Genomic DNA, 8,938 nt, shown 5'->3' on the forward strand with positions numbered 1-8,938 from the left:
GTATTTGCTCTTATTCAGTATTTTCTTTTGCGTAGTGTAAGAAAAGATAAGTGTCTCGTTGACACAGAGCAAACAAAAGCCCCCGGGAGTCGAGTGTTTACGTATTCGGTTTGGTCGGCGCAACAGCTCACCAAGCGCAGTGTGTCAAATGCATATTTCAAACACGCTTATTGATGTCCGATTCACTGATGCCGCTTTGCCTGCGACACTAAGACGTCACTCTCAGATTTTTATGTCATGTAAGAGTTCTAATTCCTCTCCAATGATGTCATGAAATATGGATGAATGCATAGATAGGTACAGCGGATGGATTATTAAAAAGTGCAGCGTGTGGTGTTTGACGACGTGGAGCAAAAAGCTTGAGGAAGATTCAATTGCTGCAACGAGACAAGTCAATGCTCCTTCAAGTTTTGGCTAAGCTCAACTCTATATGTCAGAATAAAGGCCTATATGACAAAAATAAGGATGACATAGCAACTGCATAGCAACCCACCCAACTCCAAACACAGTCACAACCAATCACGGCTCATCTTTTTTTCTGGGTTTGGTCATGTGATGTTGGCAAGTTGAGCCGTTCGGCACTGTGATGTCATTTTCAGTCAACAGCAAGTTGCAAAAAGGACTTTGCTGCTTCAATCCACAAATGCAATATTAAATAGAAATACCGTGTTTTTGGTGAATGGCAGCGCATAGAACGTAACGTGAAGAACATTTTTGACTTGAGTTTTTTTTTAGCGAAGCAGTCAGCTTCACTAAATTCTAGTTGACAACAATCGGTCAAGAAAGTCAAGAAAACAGTCAGCAGTGAGTGAATGAGAAATCATGGGCGCGTGTTTCAGCTGTTAGAGTAGACAATATTTGTATTGTACTCTTTGCGTGTTCAATTAACTGAATGGTGAGATTCTGGTGAAGAAGTCCCTTTGCAAAGGTATCATTATAACAGAAGCTTCTGGTCACACAAATGAAGTCACCCAAACAGTGTTCTGTTCAAAAAGTGTGTCCCTCCTCCTCCTGCACATCAGTATTTATTGAAAAGTGGGTGAATACGAAAAGTCTCCTCCCATCAGCAAGTTCAGCAAGTTCCCATAGGTATAAATCAGATTAGAGAAAAACAATAATACATCAGCCTGTCCTTGGATTCTTCAACCGACTGAGACCGGTACTAGACTACACTCCCTTCTAGATAACAGTGGAAGAGAAACCCGTTGCCTTTTTCTTCTCAGGCGAAAGAGACCGATAAGAATACAATACTATTCATTGAGCTACACAGCTATAACTAAATCCAAAGCGGCTAAAATATAAATTGAAACTGAAAAACAATGTTAACAACTCAACACAGCACATATTTTATACAGAGGTGGCAAATCCAGGTCCAGAAAATAAAAACCATGCCACACTTTGGGTTTAGCCCCGTGTGCTAGCTAGCTAGCTAGCTCCATAGCTAGCTCCCATGGTGTTCATTTACCTGCTAGGGAGCTAGCTAGCTAGCATCTGAGGCTAAAGCCAAACTGTGGCAGGTTTTTACTTTCTGGACCTGGATTTGCCACCTCTGATTGTATATATTTTTTCCCCCCACAAATATGTACAGTTGCACTTGAAAGTAAACTTTTGAGCGCGTTGTCTAGTGAAAAAAATGCCCATAAAATCCCTGATACAGTGGCAATTGTTTTGATATTTTCAGAGGTTAAAGTTGACACGAGTAGAGTTTTGATGACGATTGATTGCACTTTAGTATCACGAAGCGGCGTTTAGCTTTTGTACATTTTTCGGCGGTGCTGATAAGTGTACGTACACTTGGCTTATGTCAACTTTCAAGCGCATCTGTACTTTCGGTCAGCCGCTACATGTGTGTTATTTTTACAGATGACTCACTCAGTAAAGTAAAAGAAAATAGCCTTTTTGACGATGCGATGGGAGCTAATTAATGGTTGAACAAAGATGGCCTTTTTGGGGTTTCCTGAAAATGATGCCAGCGATATGCGCTTAAATGCAAATGATTAGCTTCTCCTCGGAACCATAAATAACAACAAGGATGAAAAATACGGCATTTTCAAAGAATGCCTTTTGCATTTGAACTCTTCATATCGCTGCGGCGCCCCCCAAAGCTCGTTTTGGCTATTTTGAGTGAGGCGTCTCAATCTGTGTTTGTGCCGTATAGATTTCTCACCTCTTAACTATCTGACATTTCTGCAGAGAGGCCCGACAAAAAAAACTCTCCCAACAGTCATGATATACAGACGGAGAGGGGGTGGGGTGACGGGGCGTCATTTGTCAGTGCTCTCATCGAGGTTCAAAAGTAAGCTCGTCTTTGTCTCTCATTCGACACGTTTTATTTCTGTAACTGAGAAATCTGTTCAGGGGCCCTAACATTTCTTTTCCAACTGTCAGGGTGTCATTTGTCAGGGGGAAAAAAAAGACGAAGTGAAAGTGGATGCCCACCCCCAGTCCGTCTGTATCTTGTGAGGTTATTGCTGTAAACAGGCAAGGTGCGCGCGTGTGTGTGTGTGTGCGTGTGTGTGCGTGCGCGCGCGCGTGTGTGTGTGCGAGGCTCACACGCGTGCAGAAACCCAGTTAACTTTCTTGCTTTTCCATACCAGAGTTTTGCAATTAACGGTGTGAATCGCCGTTTGTTGGCTTTTTCCAGTCCCTCCTTCCGGCAGTTTGAATGAAAACAAGTTCTTTCAACGAAAGTATCATTAAAGCGTGTGATATTTATCAAAATGGTCCTTTTATTTCTTGGAAAATAAATTCTGAAATAGAAATGAATTATCGCTCTAAGAACTTGTCAGTCCCAAGATGCTGCACTCGTAATTTCACTTTTTTTTTTTTTTTTATTGATATCGTCAACAAGAGAAAAGTTGAAGAACTTTTTCCGATAAAATTGATTTAATAATGGAGATTTGACCAATACCAGCTGGGAGAACTAATGTTTGGCCAGTACAATTGAGAGATGTAATTCCATTGCGCAAAAAAAATAAGAAGTTATTATTTCAAAACAAACATGAGAAGGAAATGAAGAAACTATTACTAGCACCTTGACAGAAATACGTAATTTCAAACAAACTTTCTTCGACCGAAACTGGTACTCATGCCAACTTGTATTTGATAAAACTGCTGTAATCATAGTGATTTACTGTATATAACATTATTTGATTTAATAACGTTCGTATCAACACATACGGTCATGTCTGTTTTCATAAAATTTTGTAGTAGCTTCAAAATGAGACTCAAAAAAGTCATTCATTACAAAATACATGTCATCGATAATAATAATTCGCAATGTGTGGTGTCATAAAATCATAAACAAATAATAAGTTTGCAACATTGAAAAATTGTTGTCAATGCAATTAATTGAACACAATTTGAGTTTTTTTTCCTACGAAAACTGGTCATGAATATTCATCTTGAAACGTTTGAATGTTGAAATGTTAAACGTGTTGCTTGTCAACATGACTCTAACTTTTGAAACTTCTCCGGCGTCCGTATCGGAAGTCGATGTTCTTCTCTTTCCTCCTTGGCTCTTCCTCTTTTTGGATTCTTCCCGGTGCGTGCATGCTTGCCAGAAGCCTGGGCGGGGACGCCGCCGAGCCATTAGCGAGCCCCGCCGCCGATAATGAAAGCGGGGAGGTGGTCGGGCACACGCCGGAGGAAGGTTACTTTCGGGTAATTACCTGCCGATGACGGCAACATGAGAAAGTTGCTGAGCTTTCCCGTGGGTTGATGACGTTGAAGTCAAATTTCACAAATTGCACTCACTTCATGGGGGGGGGGAACATTATGGCAGCATTGAAATTGACCTCCATACATCGTTATTAAGTGATCTGTGCTTTAAGCCTAAATAAATTAGCATTGCTAGAAATTGCCTTATAGTGACACTTAACATGTTTAATATAATCTGCATAATTGTTGCAGTGTTTCCCAGCCTTTATGGAGCCAAGGCACATTTTACATGAGACAAAAAGTCTCAGGGAACGCCACCAAACAAAAACGCCACAAAAAGTGGACAATCAGGTTGATTATGTAACTTGGACCATCTGGAACAATAAAAAGCGCCTTTGGTGTCCTCGTCACAATCACTCGTGAAAATGTAGCAGGAAAAAGAGACTCTCAGGTCTTGTTAGTAGTGGCCAAACATTTGCACACATACCAGTAAATTGAAAATACTCCATATGCATAATATATGTGTGTGTGTATATATGTGTAAAAATGGATAAACATGCAAAATATATACTCCTTAAATTTTTTCGTGTTTTTTTTTTCAAAATGTTTTCAATATATTTTTAAACATAAATATTTTTAATGTATAAAAATACAAAATATATATACTCATTAGATTTTTTGCGTTTTTTCCCCCCCAAAAATTCTAATACATTTTTAAACATTATTTTTTAAATGTATCAAAATACAAAATTATATACTCAATAAATTTTTCGGGTAAAAAAATAAAAATTCCAATATATAAATTTAAACAAAATTACATTTATAAAATTTTTAATGAATTTTAAATTTATATAATTTTCTTTTTCGTGCCCCCCCCCCCCCAACATTTTTTTATGTTTTTTTTTCTTCCCCGGAGTGTGATTTATTTTTCAGGCACAACTGTGCTTCTTTCAGCAAGACAGTGCTAAGCCAATTACAATTACAATAGTGTGGCTTCATATTATTAGAGAGCAAGTACTAGACTGGCCTGCCAGCAGTCCAGACCTGTCACTTATTAAAAAAGTTTGGCACATTATGAAGCAAAGTTGTTCATCATCATGGGAAAAAGCTTCACCAATTTGTATCCTCAATTTTGCAAAAACTAAATTGCATTAAATGGAAAGATGATGTCACAAAGTGGTAAACATGCGCCTGTCACAATTGTTTTTGGAATGTGTTGCAGGCATCATATTCCAAATGAGTGAATGTTTGCAACAAAAAAAAAACACCCAATAATGTTGATCAATTTGAGCAATAAATCATGTATTTTTACTGTATTCAATTGAACGTAAATTGTAGTGCTTTTATTTATTTATTTATTTTATGTCGCATGCATAAATAGCAAACAGACGCATCACTTGCAATAATTGAATCATTTTTTGTCCCAATTACGTGAAATTGCAGCCATTTCCACATCGCATCTGATCATCTTTCACGGCCCCGTAGTTGGAAACGTCCGCTTTGCCGCATTTACGGCTCAGGTGGAGACTTTGAAGAGCCCATGAGGTCAGGTTGGAAATGGCGGCGAGCTTCCCTCTCCTCACTGCCGCAAATCCATTTTCCACACAACACATTTCAAATCAAAGCGGCGTCACTATAACACGCCTTAGGAAACATTAAGCCATAGTACGCCACTTTCATGTGTGATAGCGTGGCCCCGTCTGCTTTGATGTCCTCACTTCTTTTTTTTTTTTTTTTTAATGCTTTATTTATAACGCCACACCCGACTTTCCTAACATCACCGCATCTGATTCTGCTGCTCCTTTTTTTTTTTTTTTTTTCATTTTCCGGAACTGGCTCCCTGCTTCCGTAATCCCGCCCCGGCCTGTGAGGCGGCTCTTGGGATTGGCCTGTTGTTGTCTGTGGGAGGGGGGATTATTATAGATAAGAGCAGAAAGGAGGGGGGAAGGGGGGGTCTCCTGTGGGGGGAGAGAGGGTGGCAAAGGCGAATCAGAGGGCGGCGAGAGGCGAGTGCTGCCTCACTATTGGTTGCCGTGGAGATCAGACACATCTTCATCTCCTCAGCAGCAGTCCTCACTGACTTTTATTTCCTGGAAAGGGGAGCGAAAAATCTATCTCGTTTCTCAATGTTTGCACAAAACAAAAAAAAACAAAAAAAACACACAATGGATGCATAATATTTGCTCTGATGTTTGATATTGTGACTATTTAGGAGTTGTTCTTTTCTCTCCCTCTGCCATGTAGGAGTGTCAAGCTCACTTTCACTTGTGATGATTTCTGCAAAACATTTTCTCAAGTCATTCACTTGCAATCTGTGGTTGCATTTCGGGCCGGAAAAGAAAATGTTCATGCGCTATTTCCTCTCAAAATGTGCTCTATTCTGTGAGAAGGCTGGTGTTTTTTTCTTTCGTTTTTTTTTTTTTTACACATCTCTGAATGCAAGACCATTACAGTATTTCACTTTTCTGGCTCCTCCCCTCTACAGATCCGTCCGAGGTTGGAAGGTTTTGGCTTCAAAGGGCCTCCTGCCCACTTCCTGGCAGTTCCGCTTCCTTGGACGTTTGCCTTCCGCCGCCGCCGCCTCCTCCTCCTCCAACTCCGCCTCCTGTTGCCCTTGCAGCGGCAGGTTAAGGACACTGAGTGAGTGGAGCTCCTGGCCGTGTGATCTCCCCGAGTGTCCTCCACAGACTCCCACACCGGGAGAAGGCATCGCCGATGCAAGCATTTGATGTGAAAATCGGCTTTGGATCGACCTATTGCGTTAAAACGCAGACGCGTCAACATCCGGTTCTTCAAATCAAATCCCGCAGGTGAGACACATCGAAGACTTTTGCGAGGGAGGTTCGATACCAGTACTCACTGAAACCGACGCTGGCGCCATGAAAAATGTTAATGGACACAATAATTGTGTAGCGCCGACTGCTGGCAAGGAGGACTTATCGGTCAGTATTGGCCTGATAACCCAGTAGCGGTATTTACGCATTTCTAGTTTAGAAGGGTTTAAATTCAAATACAAACTAACTAACTGGATAATAAATGTTCCAAGCTGATTGAATCCAAGAGCTAGATCATCAAATCATGTTATTCAATAAGAATATGACAACATTTGTTAGCCTAATAGTATAATTGTCTAAGTCGTTCGTTCTGATCACCTTGTTCACTCTAAAAAAAAAAAGTACCGTCATCATGACCAACATTAAAATACAGTAATGTATTTAAAAAATATATATTATTGTAAGACACTGTACCAGTCTAGAACATTAACAGTGCGCTTAAATTAAAAACAACTGAAATGATTCAATGAAAACATATTGAACATCAAAGTTCAAAGGTAAAACGGTTAAAGATGAAATATTCATGTATTGTGCTTCAAGAACTGAACTGGATAAAAAAAAAAAAAAAAAGTCTTCATTCGAAAATGTTTGTTTAAAGGTTTATCTGCACTTTATTAAGCAATACTTTCAAATACCACTAGAGGGAGCCTGTGGACTGCTAGTAAGTAGCTCAGTCGTTGCTCAGTACTTGAGTACTTAAAGTTTTTGGAGGACTACTTTCTACTTTACTTGAGTCATATCACTCTAAGCTAACAGTGTACATGAGTAAAAATTTGATTTCATTTTTATTTAGTTTACCCACCTCTGATTATCATCTTTCACATTTGGCAGAATTTCTGATTCGATCGGCTGTGTGTACCTAATGAAGTGTCCTGTGGGTGCATAAAACGGCATCTCTCTCTCTCTCTCTCTAATGGCACGATGCACATTTTGAAAGCTGTTATGGACTGAGAAAGATAAAGTACATATTAATCAATTGCAGTTAAAAAAAAAAAAGTGTTTACTAAGCCCAGACAAACCCCCCGCAACCCCCCCCCCCCCCCCCCAATCCCCACATCCGGTATATTAGCAGATCTCAGTATGTCCACCCCTCTTGTGAACAGGGATGAGAAGGAGCTGGAGGGAGAGGAAATAAAGGTCTGACGAGTCTTGGCAAGGATGGGATGGAGGCTGAGACAGATGGCATGAAGTCTGCGGCACTCTGGCGTGGCTCGCCTGGTGCTAAAATCCTCCTCTCTCACATTCCAACAAATCCGACCAGGAGGCTGGGGAGTCTGTCACACCACTCCGATGGATCCAGGGTGCCCCCCCCCCATTCCCCACCCACTATTTTACCCCGACTTATGTGTGTGTGTGTGTGTGTGTGTGTGTGTGTGTGTGTGTGTGTGTGTGTGTGTGTGTGTGTGTGTGTGTGTGTGTGTGTGTGTGTGTGTGTGTACATTACCACGTTATAAAGATGGGATCCAGCAGGGGTTGGAGATCTGCAGAGACTCACGTTAACCCCCGAATGAGAAAAGTGGAAGCTCAGTTGAGCGCGTTGACCTTCAGCATTTAGCAAAAACTGGGACGAATCATGGAGGGGACAATTCCGTGTTTATCAGTCCAAGGAAGGAAGGCATGAAAAGCTTTTTTCTTTCTTTCTTTTTTTTTTTTTTTTTTTGCTTGGACAATCTCAATCGTAACAAACCAGAGCCATTTTCCAAGACTCCCCGTGGGCCTTGAAATCCAAAGTGGACAGTAAGTGTAACTGTGATTACACTTCATAGCACAAAACCAACAACTGGATCACGAGCTCGGCGTGACATCTCCAAATATCACACTCGTTTTTTTTTTTCCTCCTCTCATTTTGTTTATTTTTTTTTTTTTACGATCTGAAAGTGCTTCCTCCAATAAGAACAATCTCATTTGTTTTATCCTCGCGTCTCTCCCTCTCTCCCTTCCTCCGTCTCACTCCCCACGCCGTCTTTCCGCTGCCCGCCTTCTGTTTGTTCTAATGAATGACTTTGGAAATGAGGTGCCGCTGTGAGGAGGTCACATGGGGCCTCAGCATCACATTACTGCTAATGATAATAAAAAGAACAATCTGTGCTAAAGCTTTGGGATGGTATCTTTTTTGTCTTTCCCACTTCACTCCACATATGGAAGGAATATTTTTATCCGAATTGATGTTGACGCAATTAAAATGCACCATAAATATGATTTCTTTTTTTTTTCCTTCTTTTTGTGTGAAAAGGCTGCTGTGATGAAAGGTTTACAGCAGAGCGCCATCTGGGTAGCAAAGTACCCCACCGAGCATCACATCAGGCATGTGGGAGAACGCAATGCAACAAACATACAGAGGACGTACCCCCTGGTAACGTTTTAAAGTGCATGGCAAGAACATCCATGGAAGTTTGGTGACATGTTGACAGGCGTCATATGAGAAGACGTTGCAGTTCTATTGA

At 40.8% G+C, this 8,938-nt stretch overlaps 1 protein-coding gene across 3 annotated transcripts in view; it reads left to right on the plus strand.

Moving 5' to 3' along the window:
• Positions 1–8,587, plus strand: part of zic6 (zic family member 6) — a 106,191-nt gene extending 97,604 nt beyond the window's left edge. Inside the window, exons 3-4 of one of the 3 annotated variants that reach the window (XR_015096046.1) lie at positions 6,146–6,470; positions 7,598–8,587. The gene's annotated coding sequence lies outside the window, so the exon portion shown is untranslated. Of the gene's footprint in view, positions 1–6,145; positions 6,471–7,597 lie in introns of those variants that run through there. The other 2 variants (XR_015096048.1, XR_015096047.1) reach the window with 2 other exon arrangements.
• The last annotated feature ends 351 nt before the right edge of the window (positions 8,588–8,938 follow it).

Source organism: Leptonotus elevatus, chromosome 9 (assembly GCF_054856555.1).
Source record: "Leptonotus elevatus isolate MCC_2025b chromosome 9, RoL_Lele_1.0, whole genome shotgun sequence".
NCBI lineage: Eukaryota > Metazoa > Chordata > Actinopteri > Syngnathiformes > Syngnathidae > Leptonotus > Leptonotus elevatus.